The sequence below is a fragment of the Salmo salar genome, chromosome ssa08 (assembly GCF_905237065.1).
Source record: "Salmo salar chromosome ssa08, Ssal_v3.1, whole genome shotgun sequence".
In the NCBI taxonomy this organism is placed as follows: Eukaryota; Metazoa; Chordata; class Actinopteri; order Salmoniformes; family Salmonidae; genus Salmo; species Salmo salar.
Genome location: NC_059449.1, coordinates 23,115,754 through 23,136,160, shown reverse-complemented (window position 1 = coordinate 23,136,160; position 20,407 = coordinate 23,115,754). Strand labels below are relative to the sequence as shown.

The following is a 20,407-nucleotide window of genomic DNA, read 5'->3' as shown; positions in this document are numbered from 1 at the left end:
CACTGCTAGCTAGCCAGCTTTACCAACTAGTAGTACAGTAGAAACTAAATACATTACAACGGAACGATTTGATTAGTGTAATGTTTGCTAGCTACATAGTTGTCTTTGTATCATAGATAAAGGTGTCGTACAGAGTAGCTATCGAGGTTAGCTAGCCAGCTACATTTTCAAACAAAGTCAACAACGCAGCCACTGCTAGCTAGCCAACTCAACCAGCGAGCAGTACTGTATCATTTTAGTCAACAAGATTTTTGCAGCGTAAGCTTAACTTTCTGAACATTCGAGATGTGTAGTCCACTTGTGTAGCTACCAGGACTGACTTTGTGTTAGCTAGCCAACGTTTAATCACTTCTGCGTTATGAAAGGTACTAGACACGGACACGAATGATCCATTGGTAGTTTGTTGTAACCAAGTATTGGAGCTAACCGTGTGTTATTGGATGCTAGAATGCTAGTTAGCTATGGCGTCATAGGATATGGTGCACTGGAAGAATACTGTACCAAGTTATCTAGCTGAATAAACTAAGTTTGAGCCTATTCCTGGTAACATTGAACTGTAGTATACATCAATTATAATTTCTGAAGTGGAAGTTGGAAAGTTATATTTGAGTGTCATTGAGTGTCATTGTGTGTTCATTCCAATCTCCTTTGCATTAGCGTAGCCTCTCCTGTAGCCTGTCAACCATGTGTCTGCCTATCCCTGTTCTCTCCTCTCTGCACAGGCCACACAAACGCTTCAAATCAAATCAAATTTATTTTTATATAGCCCTTCGTACATCAGCTGATATTCTCAAAGTGCTGTACAGAAACCCAGCCTAAAACCCCAAACAGCAAGCAAAGCATGTGAAAGAAGCACGGTGGCTAGGAAAAACTCCCTAGGAAAAACTCCCTAGAAAGGCCAAAAACCTAGGAAGAAACCTAGAGAGGAACCAGGCTATGAGGGGTGGCCAGTCCTCTTCTGGCTGTGCAGGGTGGATATTATAACAGAACATGGTCAACATGGTGCAACAAGCACGTCCGGTGAACAGGTCAGGGTTCCATAGCCGCAGGCAGAACAGTTGAAACTGGAGCAGCAGCACGGCCAGGTGGACTGGGGACAGCAAGGAGTCATCATACCAGGTAGTCCTGAGGCATGGTCCTAGGGCTCAGGTCCTCCGAGAGAAAGACAGAAAGAGAGAAAGAGAGAATTAGAGAGAGCATATTTAAATACACACAGGACACCGGATAAGACAAGAGAAATACTCCAGATGTAACAGACTGACCCTAGCCCCCCGACACATGAACTACTGCAGCATAAATACTGGAGGCTGAGACAGGAGGGATCAGAAGACACTGTGGCCCCATCCGATGATACCCCCGGACAGGGCCAAACAGGCAGGATATAACCCCACCCACTTTGCCAAAGCACAGCCCCCACACCACTAGAGGGATGTCTCCAACCACCAACTTACCGTCCTAAGACAAGGCCGAGTATAGCCCACAACGATCTCCGCCATGGCACAACCCAAGGGGGGGCGCCAACCCAGACAGGAAGACCACGTCAGTGACTCAACCCACTCAAGTGACGCACCCCTCCCATGGACGGCATGGAAGAACACCAGTAGGCCAGTGACTGAGCCCCTGTAAAAGGGTTAGAGGCAGAGAATCCCAGTGGAAAGAGGGGAACCGGCAAGGCAGAGACAGCAAGGGCGGTTCGTTGCTCCAGCCTTTCCGTTCACCTTCACACTCCTGGGCCAGACTATACTTAATCATAGGACCTACTGAAGAGATAAGTCTTCAGTAAAGACTTAAAGGTTGAGACTGAGTCTGCGTCTCTCACATTGGTAGGCAGACCATTCCATAAAAATGGAGCTCTATAGGAGAAAGCCCTACCTCCAGCCGTTTGCTTAGAAATTCTAGGGACAATTAGGAGGCCTGCGTCTTGTGACCGTAGCGTACGTGTAGGTATGTACGGCAGGACCAAATCGGAAAGATAGGTAGGAGCAAGCCCATGTAATGCTTTGTAGGTTAGCAGTAAAACCTTGAAATCAGCCCTTGCCTTAACAGGAAGCCAGTGTAGGGAGGCTAGCACTGGAGTAATATGATCAAATTTTTTGGTTCTAGTCAGGATTCTAGCAGCCGTATTTAGCACTAACTGAAGTTTATTTAGTGCTTTATCCGGGTAGCCGGAAAGTAGAGCATTGCAGTAGTCCAGCCTAGAAGTAACAAAAGCATGGATAACTTTTTCTGCGTCATTTTTGGACAGAAAATGTCTGATTTTTGCAATGTTACGTAGATGGAAAAAAGCTGTCCTTGAAACAGTCTTGATATGTTCTTCAAAAGAGAGATCAGGGTCCAGAGTAACGCCGAGGTCCTTCACAGTTTTATTTGAGACGACTGTACAACCATCCAGATTAATTGTCAGATTCAACAGAAGATCTTTTTTTCTTGGGACCTAGAACAAGCATCTCTGTTTTGTCCGAGTTTAAAAGTAGAAAGTTTGCAGCCATCCACTTCTTTATGTCTGAAACGCAGGCTTCTAGCGAGGGCAATTTTGGGGCTTCACCATGTTTCATTGAAATGTACAGCTGTGTGTCGTCCGCATAGCAGTGAAATTTAACATTATGTTTTCGAATGACATCCCCAAGAGGTAAAATATATAGTGAAAACAATAGTGGTCCTAAAACAGAACCTTGAGGAACACCGAAATTTACAATTGATTTGTCAGAGGACAAACCATTCACAGAGACAAACTGATATCTTTCCGACAGATAAGATCTAAACCAGGCCAGAACTTGTCCATGTAGACCAATTTGGGTTTCCAATCTCTCCAAAAGAATGTGGTGATCGATGGTATCAAAAGCGGAACTAAGATCTAGGAGCACGAGGACAGATGCAGAGCCTCGGTCTGACGTCATTAAAAGGTCATTTACCACCTTCACAAGTGCAGTCTCAGTGCTATGATGGGGTCTAAAACCAGAATGAAGCGTTTCGTATACATTGTTTGTCTTCAGGAAGGCAGTGAGTTGCTGTGCAACAGCTTTTTCTAAAATTTTTGAGAGGAATGGAAGATTCGATATAGGCCGATAGTTTTTTATAATTTCTGGATCAAGATTCGGCTTTTTTTAAGAGAGGCTTTATTACTGCCACTTTTAGTGAGCTTGGTACACATCCGGTGGATAGAGAGCCGTTTATTATGTTCAACATAGGAGGGCCAAGCACAGGAAGCAGCTCTTTCAGTAGTTTAGTTGGAATAGGGTCCAGTATGCAGCTTGAGGGTTTGGAGGCCATGATTATTTTCATCATTGCGTCAAGAGATATAGTACTAAAACACTTTAGTATCTCCCTTGATCCTAGGTCCTTGCAGAGTTGTGTAGACTCAGGACAATGGAGCTTTGGAGGAATACCCAGATTTAAAGAGGAGTCTGTAATTTGCTTTCTAATGATCATGATCTTTTCCTCAAAGAAGTTCATAAATTTATTACTGCTGAAGTGAAAGCCATCCTCCATTTGCGAAGGCTGCTTTTTAGTTAGCTTTGCGACAGTATAATTTTTTTTTTTTCGGATTGTTCTTATTTTCCTCAATTAAGTTGGAAAAATAGGATGATCGAGCAGCAGTAAGGGCTCTTCGATACTGCACGGTACTGTCTTTCCAAGCTAGTCGGAAGACTTCCAGTTTGGTGTGGCGCCATTTCCGTTCCAATTTTCTGGAAGCTTGCTTCAGAGCTCGTGTATTTTCTGTATACCAGGGAGCTAGTTTCTTATGACAGATGTTTTTAGTTTTTAGGGGTGCAACTGCATCTAGGGTATTGCGCAAGGTTAAATTGAGTTCCTCGGTTAGGTGGTTAACTGATTTTTGTCCTCTGACGTCCTTGGGTAGGCAGAGGCAGTCTGAAGGGCATCAAGGAATCTTTGGGTTGTCTGAGAATTTATAGCACGACTTTTAATGCTCCTTGGTTGGGGTCTGAGCAGATTATTTGTTGCAATTGCAAACGTAATAAAATGGTGGTCCGATAGTCCAGGATTATGAGGAAAAACATTTAGATCCACAACATTTATTCCATGGGACAAAACTAGGTCCAGAGTATGACTGTGGCAGTGAGTAGGTCCAGAGACATGTTGGACAAAACCCACTGAGTCGATGATGGCTCCGAAAGCCTTTTGGAGTGGGTCTGTGGACTTTTCCATGTGAATGTTAAAGTCACCAAACATTAGAATATTATCTGCTATGACTACAAGATCCGATAGGAATTCAGGAAACTCAGTGAGGAACACTGCATATGGCCCAGGAGGCCTGTAAACAGTAGCTATAAAAAGTGAGTGAGTAGGCTGCATAGATTTCATGACTAGAAGCTCAAAAGACGAAAACGTCATTGTTTTTTTTTTGTAAATTGAAATTTGCTATCGTAAATGTTAGCAACACCTCCGACTTTGCCGGATGCACGGGGGTATGGTCACTAGTGTAACCAGGGGTGAGGCCTCATTTAACAAAGTAAATTCATCAGGCTTAAGCCATGTTTCAGTCAGGCCAATCACATCAAGATTATTATCAGTGATTAGTTAATTGACTATAACTGCCTTGGAAGTGAGGGATCTAACATTAAGTAACCCAATTTTGAGATGTGGGGTATCACAATCTCTTTCAATAATGGCAGGAATGGAGGAGGTCTTTATACTAGTGAGATTGCTAAAGCGAACACCGCCATTTTTAATTTTGCCCAACCTAGATCGAGGCACAGACACGGTCTCAATGGGGAAAGCTGAGCTGACTACGCTGACTGTGCTAGTGGCAGACTCCACTAAGCTGGCAGGCTGGCTAACAGCCTGCTGCCTGGCCTGCACCCTATTTCATTGTGGAGCTAGAGGAGTTAGAGCCCTGTCTATGTTCATAGATAAGATGAGAGCACCCCTCCAGCTAGGATGGAGTCCGTCACTCCTCAACAGGCCAGGCTTGGTCCTGTTTGTGGGTGAGTCCCAGAAAGAGGGCCAATTATCTACAAATTCTATCTTTTGGGAGGGGCAGAAAACAGTTTTCAACCAGCGATTGAGTTGTGAGACTCTGCTGTAGAGCTCATCATTCCCCCTAACTGGGAGGGGGCCAGAGACAATTAATCGATGCCGACACATCTTTCTAGCTGATTTACACGCTGAAGCTATGTTGCGCTTGGTGACCTCTGACTGTTTCATCCTAACATCGTTGGTGCCGACGTGGATAACAATACCCACCAATCTTAGTTACTAAACATTTACTAAATTACTCACGATAAACGTTCACAAAAAGCATAACAATTATTTTAAGAATTATAGATACAGAACTCCTCTATGCACTCGATATGTTCGATTTTAAAATAGCTTTTTGGTGAAAGCACATTTTGCAATATTCTAAGTACATAGACCAGCCATCACGGGCTAACTATTTAGACACCCGGCAAGTTTAGCACTCACCAATATCAGATTTACTATTATAAAAGTTTGATTACCTTTTGTTGTCTTCGTCAGAATGCACTCCCAGGACTGCTACTTCAATAACAAATGTTGGTTTGGTCCAAAATAATCCATCGTTATATCCGAATAGCGGCGTTTTGTTTGTGCGTCCCAGACACTATCCGAATTGATAAATCAGGGTCGCGCGTAATGGTGCAATTCGTGACAAAAAAACCCGAAATATTCCATTACCGTACTTTCGAAGCATGTCAACCGCTGTTTAAAATCCATTTTTATGCCATTTTTCTCGTAAAAAAGCGATAATATTCCGACCGGGAATGTCCATTTAGCTAAACAGAGGAAAGAAAACAAAGCTTTCGGTCGACGCGGGCACGAGCCTGAGTCTCACAGTACTGTAACCAGCCACTACCCAAAGCGCTACTTTGTTTCAGCCAGAGCCTGCAAAGCCACGATTCAGCGTTTTGCCGCCTTCTGAGAACCTATGGCAGCCGTAGGAAGTGTCACGGGACAGCTAAGATCCTCACTCTTCAATAAACAGAAACAAGAAGAACGACACCTTGTCAGACAGGCCACTTCCTGCATGAAATCTTCTCAGGTTTTTGCCTGCCATATGAGTTCTGTTATACTCACAGACACCATTCAAACAGTTTTATAAACTTTCGGGTGTTTTCTATCCAAAGCCAATAATTATATGCATATTCTAGTTACTGGGCAGGAGTAGTAACCAGATTAAATCGGGTACGTTTTTTATCCAGCCGTGTCAATACTGCCCCCTAGCCCTAACAGGTTATCCTGTTGGGGATCTTATCCCGATATCGGGATTCATTGTCAAGAGACCACGGCGGGAAATTCAAAAACTGCAAGAATCTAATAATTTCAATTTCTCAAACAATCAACTATTTCTCACAATTTGAAAGATAAACATCTCCTAAATCCAACCACATTGTCCGATTTCAAAGAGGCTTTACGGCGAAAGCATAAAGTTAGGTTATGTTAGGAGAGTACATTGAAAATAGCTGTGTGTAATGTTTTGTCAATTCAAAGACAGGCGTCACCATAAGCGGATAACCAGCTAGAATTATGCACCAACCTTTGACAATCTTCCTCAGATGACACTCCTAAGACATTATGTTACACAATACATGCATTTTTTGTTCCATCAAGTTCATATTTATATCCAAAAACAGCATTTTACCGAGCGGTGAAAATCAGATTTTTTTTCTCTCAAATGCTTCCGGTGAACAACGTTACAAATCACAAAATTACTATTCGATAACATTGGTAAATTATATTATTGTCATTCAAATATTCATAGTTTAACATTTCGTAAATGCTACTGCAATGCCAGATTTCAAAATAACTTTACTGGGAAATCACAATTTGCAATAAACCGGATGCTGTGCTAAGAACAATAGGCTAGGCTATACAGGTTAGCACCATCTGTAACCATGTAATATCAAAATTACTATTGTCAATATTCCCTTACCTTTGATTATCTTCATCCATTGGCACTTCCAGAAATCCCAGGTCCACTACAAATGTGGTTTCTTTTGACAAAGTTCATAATTGATGTCCAAATAACTCCAAGTTGTTCCATGTTGTTAGCGCTTCGGTAGGCTACTAAAAAGTAGCGGGGGGGAGTCACGGCGAAAAGTAAAAAAAAATCTATTTACATTGTTCAAACATGTCAAACGTTGTTTAGCATCAATCTTTAGAGCCATTTTTAACGTGAAACATCAGTAATGTTTCAACCCGACCTCTCCTGTGTCTTGAAAAACATCTTTGAAAAATGTATCGCATCACATGATTGCGCAGGTGCAGCCAATAATGAAGTGACGACATCCCAGGGAGGTCAACTTCTCTTCCTTGCCATCCGGTCTCTGTTCATCATAGACGCTTCAAACAACTTTATAAAGATCGTTGACATCTAGTGGAAGCCGTAGGAGTTGCGAAATGAATCCTTTCTCACTATGGTATCTATAAAACAATGACACTAAATAGTACAGTCACAAAATTCAAATTTTTTTTGATCTATTTTTCACAGGTTTTTGCCTGCAATATGAGTTTTGTTATACTTACAGACACCATTCAAACTGTTTTAGAAAATTCAGAGTGTTTTCTATCCGAATGTGTTAATAATATGCATATCCTAGCTTCTGAGTTGGTGTAGGAGGCAGTTAAAAATGGGCACATATTTTTTTCAAAATTTCTCAATACTGCCCCCCGAGCCCCAACAGGTACATTGGAACATATTACACTGCGACCCCAGCTTTGGTAAAGCCTTCGAATCCCCCCCAATATACCCTCAAATTGGTTTGTTTAGTAAAGTCAGCTTTGACTGAGAAAAAAGCATTGGATTTCATGTCTATCATTCCTGATGGTAGTGACCCTTGTCACAACTACATCTACTGTTATGCCATGATCAGAGAGAACTCTCTTATCCATCCCCATTCAGGTGAAAGGATAAAGGTTTGACGTAGAATAATATAACACAAAATGGGTTGTATATCTCTTTAAGTGTTCCTGTACTTGCATTATGTGGGTAAGACCTTACCTTATATGTTCATTGGATTGGTGAAGACATCACAAAGGGGAGGGGATAGGAATAAATTACCTCTCCAAAGAGAGACATATTGGGTAGAACGCTTGGTCACTCTTGTCCCAGCAGGCCTTAATGAAGAATGCTATTTTTCTTGTTTTTTTGGAGTAGGTTCAAAATAGCCCAAACATTTAGGTAATGACATCCTAAAGACAGGTAATGATGTCATAATGACAGGAAATTACATCGTTTTGACAGGTACATCATAGTAGTATTTGTATTGTCTATAAACAGTATATTTATGTGTCCTCCACAGCGCCCTCTGCTGGGATCACTTGATACGGCCAATACTGAATGTGAATTTCTAATTATGCCCACTGGTGTGGTATTGTTGTTGTGACATTGATTGCCATTGACTTGGATGCTGAAGAAGAGCTATTATCTGAAACATTTGTGCAGCAATAAATATGTCAATTTAAGTGTATTTACCGGAGTGCTGTCATATTTCAGTTCTTTAGTTTAGTGAGTCCACCAGATCAGAGGCAGTGGTGATGACTGCACATTCTACCAGTAAGTGCCTGAGTTGGACCATTTTTCTGTACTGCTAAGCATTCAAAATGTAGCAAGCAATTTTGGGTGTCATATAAAATGTTGCAAAGTATACAGTATATATATATTTTAGGAATCTACTGGAGAAAAAGTTGTCAAATATAAATAGGAAAGTAAAGTACAGATGCACCAAAAATGACATAACTATTACTTCAAACATATTTTTACTTATTTACTTTACAGCACTACACACACACACACACACACACACACACACACACACACACACACACACACACACACACACACACACACACACACACACACACACACACACACACACACACACACACACACACACACACACACTTAATTGAGCATGAATCATTATATGAGCTCAGCAGTTTAACAGCTTGTTAGTCTGGATCAGTTATCAGTGTTGTCATTATGTCTGCCTTCTATTGCCAATGTAGTAAAAGGTTGTGCACTATGTGATTTACGTTATAATATGTGGGCAGTTCCAATATTGGGAACCCTACTGAATGACTGGATCTGGTTCATTTGGACTCCACCCCTGAGCCACAGTAAGACATTCTATTTCCACTACCCACATCTCACCTCTAGGAGGCAGCAGACGTCACCCCAGAGCCACAGTAAGACATTCCTTTTCCCCTACCCACATCTCACCTCTAAGGGGCAGCACACTTCACCCCAGGGCCACAGTAAGACTGTCCATTTCCATTACCCACATCTTACCTCTAGCCTGGACCAGGTACTTGGACTACCAGGATGGGTTACGTTCCAAATGGCACCATATTCCCTATATAGTGTGCTACTAGTGACCAGGGCCCTATTCCCTATATAGTGAACTACTAGTGACCAGAGCCCTATTCCCTATATAGTTCACTACCGTTGACCAGGGCCCTATTCCCTATATAGTGAACTACTTTAGACCAGGGACCTATTCCCTATATAGTGAACAACTTTAGACCAGGCCCTATTCCCATATAGTTCACTACTGTTGACTAGGGCCCTATTCCCTTTATAGTGCACTACTTTAGACCAGAACCCTGGTTGTGCACTAGATAGGGAATATGGTTATTTTTGGTCCACACCCGTGGTCAACAAGTGACTGATTGATCCCAGATATGTGGGATTGATATCAATCAATCAATCAATCAATCAATCAATCAATCAAATGTATTCATAAAGCCCTTTTTACATCAGCTGATGTCACAAAGTGCTATACAGAAACCCAGCCTAAAACCCGAAACAGCAGCATCGCGGAGGACCTGAGCCCTAGGACCATGCCTCAGCACTACCTGATACTAGTCTGATGACTCCTAGCTGTCCCCAGTCCACCTGGTAGTGCTGCTGCTCCAGTTTCAATTGTTCTGCCTGCAGCTATGGAACCCTAACATATTCACTGGACGTGCTACCTTGTCCCAGACCTGCTGTTTTCGACTCTCTCTCTCTCTCTCTCTCTCTCTCTCTCTCTCTCTCTCTCTCTCTCTCTCTCTCTCTCTCTCTCTCTCTTTTTCTCTCTTTCTCTCTCTCTCTCTCTCCCTCTCTCTCTCTCTCTACCCACACCTGCTGTCTTGACCTCTGAATGCTCGGCTATGAAAAACCAACTGACAATTACTCCTGACGTACTGACCTGTTGAACCAGAGAGTTGAACAGAGGCAGCTGCTGTCAGAGTGTGTGTGTTGCGGTCTTTCTCCGAGTTGTAAAAGCAAGCAGTGCAGAAACTGGCTACTCTTTAGTTGACTGATGTAGCTGGCAAGGTAACTGCTGTTTAACTTAACAAAAAATAGAAACTATTATTTATTCCCAGTGCTGAGGTAGTATTGAGGTGAGTATTATACCCAGTATTATTCCCAGTGCTGAGGTAGTGCTGAGGTAGTATTGAGGTGAATGAATTTGCTAACAAGTATTAGCTATCACAGCCAGTTCAGCTCTAGCCTCTAGCTATCTGTCAGATAGCGATATGGTGTGTCTTAGCAGGATCAGATGGTGACAGGTGCCAACGCTGTCTTAGCAGGATCAGATGGTGACAGGTGTCTATGCTGTCTTAGCAGGATCAGAGGGTGACAGGTGTCTATGCTGTCTTAGCAGGATCAGATGGTGACAGGTGCCAACGCTGTCTTAGCAGGATCAGATGGTGACAGGTGTCTATGCTGTCTTAGCAGGATCAGATGGTGACAGGTGTCTATGCTGTCTTAGCAGGATCAGATGGTGACAGGTGTCTATGCTGTCTTAGCAGGATCAGATGGTGACAGGTGTCTATGCTGTCTTAGCAGGATCAGATGGTGACAGGTGTCTACGCTGTCTTAGCAGGATCAGATGATGACAGGTGTCAATGCTGTCTTAGCAGGATCAGATGGTGACAGGTGTCTATGCTGTCTTAGCAAGATCAGATGGTGACAGGTGTCAACGCTGTCTTAGCAGGATCAGATGGTGACAGGTGTCTATGCTGTCTTAGCAGGATCAGATGGTGACAGGTGTCTATGCTGTCTTAGCAGGATCAGATGGTGACAGGTGTCAACGCTGTCTTAGCAGGATCAGATGGTGACAGGTGTCAACGCTGTCTTAGCAGGATCAGATGGTGACAGGTGTCTAACCTGTCTTAGCAGGATCAGATGGTGACAGGTGTTTACGCTGTCTTAGTAGGATCAGATGGTGACAGGTGTCTATGCTGTCTTAGCAGGATCAGATGGTGACAGGTGTCTATGGTGACAGCATCAGAAATTAGAGCTTTAGCACAAGGAATGGGAAAGAGAATGTGCAGCCAGACAAGATATTTGGTCAAAACAAAAAAACATGTAAAAAGTGGTTGTTTTGTCTTATGAGAGACCGCCAGTGTTTACATTGGAGAATGTGATGCATTCAAGGAGTGACACATTTTAGTTGATCATGTTGTGAAATGGAAGTTGTTTTCTGTTGGTTTTGAGCAAACTTGTCCTACTAAAACATGCAATATATTTGTTGTCTTAAGGGGGAAGGTGCTACGGGCGTTGGTTATTTCCATTTCTATTTCGAGGTTGGACATTAGCACATTTGGCACACTGATTGGTGTCACCTCGTTACTCAGTATGTGTTACATGTGTGCTGACACAGGTGATATTTAAGAGAGGCTGGCCCACTGCTCCTTTTGGCTTGAGTGATGTGGAGGGTTAACACCTTTAGTTGACTTTCCCTGTTTGATTTAAAGCAAAACAATCCTCTATCTGATATTCTGTTTTCATTTGGCTCCACTTTTTGGTTGTCATGGGGAAACTAAGCTCTCTTGAAGCATTGAGCATTTCCAGACAATTGTATCGAAAAATTGGTTAATCACTCGAGGCTTTCATCAACACAGTGTACACTAGTGACGCCTGCTGGTCAAAATAATTATAACAGACAAATTATTATAGACGACGTAGCTCGTGCACAGGGTCGCCTTGTCTTCTACCAAAACCAACATCAAACCAATCAGGTGGTTGTTCGATGATATAAAGCTTTGGACACCATTGACGTGCTTCTGATAAAGAGGAAAAAGCATAGGAATACTGCTTCCAAATAAACTTCTTAGCGATTTCAATGCCTAAGAGCTGCTCTGGTATCAAACTTAACATCACTACATTGTGTCTTGCTTCCTGTCTTTCAGTTTGGTGGGTGTTTCATTTAGTTTGGTCCTCATGGCGGGCCCTCATACTGGGCCCTCATGGTGGGCCATCATGGTGGGCCCTCATAGTGGGGGGTCTTTTAGGTCCCAGTTGTTGTTAGTCAACTTTAGTGTATTTCAGAACCCCTCCTAGAACCTCATCTGTTAGTGACTCTTCGTTACTTCCCCATTGTCACGTCCTGACCAGTAGAGGGTGTAGTTGGGTCAGGACGTGGCAGAAGGGGAGTGTGTGTTTTTATTGTTTCATTGATTTTGGCCGGTGACTTCCAATCAGGCACAGCTGTAGAGGGTTGTGGTTGATTGGGAGTCACACATAAGTTGCCTACGTTTCCTTTGTGTTTCGTAGGTAATTGTTCTTGTCATTGTGGTTGCACCTGACTGGACTGTGTTGGCTGTCAGTTTTGTTGTTTTGTGAATTGCCTGGTGTTCGTTTAATTAAATATGACGAACCCTAACTCCGCCGCATTTTGGTCCACTTCTTCCTCAGACATCCGTTACACCCATTCTGTTTGAGCAACATTTTGGTTTCTTGTCTGGGAACATAACAAAACGGGAAGATTCAATGACGCCACAGATGAGCAAATATTTAAACGCAACTCTGTTTTCATGTTCGATATAAAACGGGATCATAATATCTGTTAGCACAGAGGCTTGTTGTCCAATATTCAATATTCAAATAAACCTGTTAGCAACCCATACAAAACGTCACGTGATATTCTTAAAGCAACAGCATTCAATACTCAACTTTCTTCATCCTTAAAGCTTGATAAGCCTTCCCTGTAGCTCAGTTGGTAAAGCATGGTGTTTGCAATGCCAGGGTTGTGGGTTCGATTCCCCACGGGGGCCAGCAAAAAAAATGTATGAAATTGTATGAAATGTATGCATTCACTACTGTAAGTCGCTCTGGATAAGAGCGTCTGCTAAATGACAAAAAATGTAAATGTAATGATTTGAATCAGCTGTCTACTGCTAGGTCAACACCAACAATGTGCACCCTTTGGGTCCCCAGGACCATGTTTAAGAAATCCTGCAGTCAAATGAATATAAAAAACACATTACCGAACAAAAACAAAGTGGACTGGGTTCAATTGAGTTCATCTCAATAACTGCCGGTAAACCTGTCATGGCCCTGATCCAACCAGTTCCCATCACCATGACTGTCTGGGTGCGCCCACAATGGAGCCCTATTCCTTATATAAGTCACTGTTTCTAGAAGTAGTGCACTATGTAGGGAATAGAGTGCCATGTTGGACAGAGATTCAGTTTATTTAACTTGACCCTGTTCCTGCTCCCCACTCACTCCTCCCTCTCAGTTAAACAAATAGAGACGTCCGTTCACTATCAGTTCATTGGTAAACACCACCATGAGTGTCCTCAGCTACGTGTCCAGAAATACATATTCAGAACTTTGTTATTCCTCCTCCTCAGACCCCTCCCTTATTCTGGACCACACCTTGGTCTGAACTGGTTATGATCATGTGTGTCGTCCCAGTGATTGAGAAGTGAACAGGAGTTATTTTTAACCCAAAGATCCTGATGAAATTCATTAAGTGGGAAGCAACCGAGGAGGAGGAGGAGTGAGGAGGAGGAGTGAGGCTTGACTAGTTTAGTGTTGCAACATGACTAGGGGGATGGGTGAATTCTGAATCAGTGTGTATATAAGGGTAAGCAATATTCAGACCTCCAGTTCCATTATCAAGCTGTGATTGTGATATGAAGATGCAGAAGTCTGTCTCTGTTGTTCCTCTGTTGTTGCTCCTCTGTCTGTCTGTGGTAGGGGTCACCAAAGGTCAAGGGGTAGAGGTCACCAAAGCTGTAGAGTTCAAGACGGAAAACGAGGTGGTCACAACACCAGCAGATGGAAAGACAGATGGACGGACAGACTCTGAGCCGGACCTCTGGGCTGAGCTGAGAGCGCTGAGAGACATGGTGGTGGAACAGAGAGTGGAACTGGCTGTCACTCAAAGTCAACTGGAGGATATGAAGACACAGAATTCAGGTAATAAGTGCAAAAAAATGTCAATCTTACCTAGATGTTTTGTAGTGTTTTGAGATAATGAAGTTACATGTTCTTGTTTTGAGTCGGTCTCACTTTCCCAGAAAATGTATTTACTTGTTTTGTGTTCATTTCTCTTTCCCAGACAATCAAGATGATTTGTCTTGTTTTACAATATTCTGACTTCTTTCAAGCCTTATTATGTTAAAATAAGCAAAACAATCTGCCATTGTACTAAGATAGTTTACATTGGTAAGATGTCAATGCATTCTGATGGTAAGAGAGATCTAGGTAAGGTAAGCACACTCAACACAGCACATTGAATATAGCACGGCAAAGGAACATACAGACACAATGTGGACACTGGAGCCAGATAGGAGACACACTGTTAAAACCAGTGGCAGAAAAAGTACCCAACTCTCATACTTGAGTAAAAGTAAAGATAAATTAATAGAAATTTACTCAAGTAAAAGGGAAAGTCACGCAATAAAATACTACGTAAAAGTCTAAAAGTATTTGGTTTGAAATATACTTAAGTATCAAAAGTATAAATCATTTCAAGTTCCGTACATTAAGCAAATCAGACGACACAATTTTATGTTTATTTTTTTTCATTGACGGATACACAGGGCCACACTCCAACACTCAGATATAATTTACAAACTATGCATTTGTGTTTAGTGAGTCGGTCAGATCAGAGGCAGTAGGAATCACCAGGGATGTTCTCTTGATAAGTGTGTGAATTGGACCATTTTCCTGTCATAATGTAACAAAAATATAAATAGTAAAGTAAAGTACACATATCTTTTTAGGTATAGGGGGCAGTATTTTCATTTTCGGATGAAAAGCGTGCCCAGAGTAAACTGCCTAATACTCGGGCCCAGAGTCAAATATTTGCATATTATTAGTATTTGGATAGAAAACACTCTGAAGTTTCTAAAACTGTTTGAATGATGTCTGTGAGTATAACAGAACTCATATGGCAGGCAAAAACCTGAGAAAAATCCAACCAGGAAGTGGAAAATCTGATACTTGTAGTCTTTTCAAGTCATTGCCTATCTAACACACAGTGACTTAGGGTTCATTTTGCACTTCCTAAGGCTTCCACTAGATGTCAACAGTCTTTAGAACCTTGTTCCAGGCTTTTGCAGTGAACAGAGAGCGAACAAGAAGGCCGGGAAGTTGGTGACTCAGAAAATGACATGACTTCAGTGGTGCACTTTCACGTGATGAGGTAGCTGTGTTCAATAACATTTTTCAAGACATTGGAAACGTCCGGTTGGAATATTATTGAAGTTTTATGTTAAAAAGGCCCTAAAGATTGATGCTATACAACGTTTGACATGTTTCTACGAATGTAAATATAACTTTTTTTGACTTTTCGTCGTGAAATGTTCGGCACGCTTCCTACATTTGGAGTAGCTTACTGAACGCGTAAACAACAAGGAGGTATTTGGACATAAATTATGGACTTTATTGAACAAAACAACATTTATTGTGGACCTGGGATTCCTGAGAGTGCATTCTGATGAAGATCATCAAAGGTACGTGAATATTTATAATGCTATTTATGATTTTAGATGACTCCAAAATGGCAGGTATCTGTATTGCTGGTTTGGTTTTCTGAGCGCTGTACTCAGATTATTGCAAAGTGTGCTTTCCCCGTGAAGCTTTTTTGAAATCTGTCACAGTGGCTGCATTAACCTGTCTGGGCTAGGGGACAGTATTGTCACGGCCGGATGAAAAACGTACTCATTTTAAACAGGTTACTACTCTGGGCCAGAAACTATAATATGCATATTATTAGTAGATTTGGATAGAAAACACTCTAAAGTTTCCAAAACTGTTTGAATGATGTCTGTGAGTATAACAGAACTCATATGGCAGGCAAAAACCTGAGAGAAATCCAACTAGGAAATTAAAATCTGGTTCCTGTAGTTTTCTCAAGTCCTTGCCTTTCTGACACACAGTGAGTTAGAGACTCAAATAGTACTTCCTAAGGCTTCCACTAGATGTCAACAGTCTTAGTAAGTTGTTTGGGCCTTTTGCGGTGAACACAGACCGAAGGAGAACGCTGGTAAGCAGGTAACCAGAAATTCCCTTGAGTTCATAGGGCGCGTTCACGTTAGATGGGACCTAATGTTCCAAAACCTTTTTCAAGACATTGCAAACGTCCGGTTGAAATATTATTGAAGTTTGAACTTAAAATGGCCCTAAAGATTGATGCTATACAACGTTTGACATGTTTGAACGAACGTAAATAGTACTTTTTTAAAACTTTTCGTCGTAAAGGTTCCCTCGCGCGCCGTACATTTTGAGTAGCCTGCTGAACGTGCAAACAACATGGAGTTATTTGGACATAAATTATGAACTTTATCGAACAAAACAACATTTATTGTGGACCTTGGATTTTGTGGACCTATTGTGGACCTCGCATTTATTGTGGACCTTTCTTTTACTTTTCGTCGTAACATTTTCCGCGCGCACATTTGGAGTAGCTGAACTGAACGCGCGAACAACAATAAGCTATTTGCACATAAATTATAGATTTTATCTAACAAAACAACATTTGTTGAGTACCTGGGATTCCTGGAAGTGCCTTCTGATGAAGATTATTAAAGGTAAGTGAATATTTCTTATACTATTTATGCGTTTAGATTACTCCAAGATGGCCGGTGTCTATAATTGTCTGCTGTTTTTTTCTGAGCACAGTACTCAGATTATTGCAAAGTGTGCTCTCCCAGTAAAGTTATTTTTAAATCTGTCAACGCGATTGCATTCAGGAGATGTTAATCTATAGTTCTTTGAATAACAGTTTAATATTTTATCAACGTTTATAATGAGACATTTTGTAATTTGTTGTGCTGGTTCACCGGCATTTTTGGAGGCAAAATATTTTCTGAACATCACGCGCTAATGTAAAATGCTGTTTATGGATATAAATATGAACTTGATAGAACAAACAATGCATGTATTGTCTAACATAATGTCCTAGGAGTGTCATCTGATGAAGATTGTCAAAGGTTAGTGCATCATTTTAGCTGGTTTTGTGCTTTTGGATGAATACCGTTGCTTTGAAAATGCTAAGAAAATGGCTGTGTTGTTCTTTGGCTGTGGTGGTATCCTAACATAATCTAATGTTTTGCTTTTGCTGTAAAGCCTTTTTGAAATCGGACAACGTGGTTGGATTCAGGAGATGTTTATCTATAAAATGGTGTAAAATAGTTGCATGTTTGAGAAATTTGAATTATGACAATTTAGTTGTTTTCTAATTTGGCGCTCTGATTTTTCACTGGCTGTTGAATAGTGTGTCCTGCGGGTGGGACGCTGACGTCCCACGTAGCCCAGAAGTTAAGGAGATGTTTATCTATAATTCTTTGAAAAACAGTTTAATATTTTATCAACATTTATGATGAGTATTTTTGTAAATTGTTGTGCTCATTCACCGGAGGTTTTGGAGGCAAAATATTTTCTGAACATCATGCGCCAATGTAAAATGTGGTTTTTGGATATAAATATGAACTTTATCGAACAAAACATACATGTATTGTGTAACATTGAGTCCTAGGAGTGTCATCTGATGAAGATCGTCAAAGGTTTGTGCTTAATTTTAGCTGTATTTCTGTTTTTGTGACGCCTCTCCTGCTTGGGAAATGGCTGTGCGGTTTTTCTTGTTGACGCTCTGTCCTAACATAATCTAACTTTATGCTTTCGCCGTAAAGCCTTTTTGAAATCGGATAATGTGGTTGGATTAAGGACAAGTGTATCTTTAAAATGGTGTAAAATAGTTGTATGTTTGAGAAATTTGAATTATTGCAGATCTGACCAGAGCTCAAGGACGCTAGTCGGAAGCTTTAAAATGTGTCTTTGAGCTGAACAATAACTAATAACATTCATGCTAGGATTGTTTTACGGCAACAGTGTTGAGAGCTAACTTCCGTTGATAGGAATCAGAAAGCACAAGACCCATATTATTACCAGGTATAAATGGTCAATAAGAGTTGTTGTGGTTCTTATTCCAGAGATGCAGTTCAGGCTGAGAACTGCAGAGAACCAGGTGAAGCTACTGAAGGCTGAGATTCAAGGTAAAACAAGAGACTTTGGTGAATCTGTGATTTGGGTAATATATTTGAACCAATATTATGTATTTATTTATTGGTCGTTCCGTATGATTTCAATCACATTCTGATTGCACCCCCTTTGATTTGAACAAACATTCCATGTTTGCCCATGGTGGAAGTGGTCAGAAAGGGGACACGTTGAACCTGAATGCCAAAACATTCAGGTCATAGAGGTGTTCCAAGTTGACCCATGTTGCATACCCCACCCCTACCATGAGACTTCCATGTCTTCATCACTGAAAAACAATCATGGAGGACTTTGAAATAATTTGAAAGCTGACAAACAGGGTTGTTAAACTATTTTATGATTTATTTTATTTTTATGTTTAACGTTGAATTTTAGAGAAGTTAGAGAATACAGATAGAGGAGAAGAAGAGAGAACACAGATAGAGGGAGAAGAAGAGAGAGAACACAGATAGAGGAGAAGAAGAGAGAGAACAGAGGTAGAGGAGAAGAAGAGAGAGAACAGAGGTAGAGCAGAAGAAGAGAGAGAACAGAGGTAGAGGAGAAGAGAGGGGAAACGTAGAGGGAGAAGAGAGAGAGAACAGGTAGAAGAGAAGAGAGAGAGAACACAGGTAGAGATGGAGGATGAGCTGAAGAGAGAGAGAAAAGGTATAGGTAGAGGAGGAACTGAGGACAGAGAACAGGTAGAGGAGGAGCTGAGGACAGAGAACAGGTAGAGGAGGAGCTGAGGACAGAGAACAGGTAGAGGAGGAGCTGAGGACAGAGAACAGGTAGAGGAGGAGCTGAGGACAGAGAACAGGCAGAGGAGGAGCTGAGGACAGAGAACAGGTAGAGGTAGTGGAGGAGCTGAGGACAGAGAACAGGTAGAGGAGGAGCTGAGGACAGAGAACAGGTAGAGGAGGAGCTGAGGACAGAGAACAGGTAGAGGAGGAGCTGAGGATAGAGAACAGGTAGAGGAGGAGCTGAGGACAGAGGACAGGTAGAGGAGGAGATGAGGACAGAGAACATGTAGAGGGAGGAGCTGAGGACAGAGAACAGGTAGAGGTAGAGGAGGAGGAGTAGCTGAGGACAGAGGAAACAGGTAGAGGAGGAGCTGAGGACAGAGAAAGGTAGAGGAGGAGCTGAGGACAGAGGACAGGTAGAGGAGGAGCTGAGGACAGAGGACAGGTAGAGGAGGAGCTGAGGACAGAGAACAGGTAGAGGTAGAGGAGGAGCTGAGGACAGAGAACAGGTAGAGGAGGAGCTGAGGACAGAGAACAGGTACAGGAGGAGCTGAGGACAGAGAGCAGGTAGAGGAGGAGCTGAGGACAGAGGACAGGTAGAGGAGGAGCTGAGGACAGAGGACAGGTAGAGGAGGAGCTGAGGACAGAGAACATGTAGAGGAGGAGCTGAGGACAGAGAACAGGTAGAGGTAGAGGAGGAGCTGAGGACAGAGAACAGGTAGAGAAGGAGCTGAGGACAGAGAACAGGTAGAGGAGGAGCTGAGGACAGAGAACAGGTAAGGAGGAGCTGAGGACAGAGAACAGGTAGAGGAGGAGCTGAGGACAGAGAACAGGTAGAGGAGGAGCTGAGGACAGAGGACAGGTAGAAGAGTGGAGGAGCTGAGGACAGAGAACAGGTAGAAGAGTGGAGGAGCTGAGGACAGAGAACAGGTAGAGGAGGAGCTGAGGACAGAGAACAGGTAGAGGAGGAGCTGAGGACAGAGGACAGGTAGAAGAGTGGAGGAGCTGAGGACAGAGAACATGTAGAGGAGGAGCTGAGGGCAGAGAACAGGTAGAGGAGGAGCTGAGGACAGAGAACAGGTAGAGGAGGAACTGAGGACAGAGAACAGGTAGAGGGAGGAGCTGAGGACAGAGAACAGGTAGAGGAGGAGCTGAGGACAGAGAACAGGTAGAGGAGGAGCTGAGGACAGAGAACAGGTAGAGGAGGAGCTGAGGACAGAGAACAGGTAGAGGAGGAGCTGAGGACAGAGAACAGGTAGAGGAGGAGCTGAGGACAGAGAACAGGTAGAGGAGGAGCTGAGGACAGAGAACAGGTAGAGGAGGATCTGAGGACAGAGGACAGGTAGAGGAGGAGCTGAGGACAGAGAACAGGTAGAGGAGGAGCTGAGGACAGAGAACAGGTAGAGGTAGAGGAGGAGCTGAGGAC

At 42.4% G+C, this 20,407-nt stretch overlaps 1 protein-coding gene across 1 annotated transcript in view; it reads right to left on the bottom strand.

Moving 5' to 3' along the window:
- LOC123744217 (CD5 antigen-like) overlaps positions 1-8,146 on the bottom strand; it is an 88,417-nt gene extending 80,271 nt beyond the window's left edge. Inside the window, exon 1 of the mRNA XM_045723008.1 lies at positions 7,979-8,146. The gene's annotated coding sequence lies outside the window, so the exon portion shown is untranslated. The remainder of the gene's footprint in view (positions 1-7,978) is intronic.
- Positions 8,147-20,407: the final 12,261 nt, after the last annotated feature.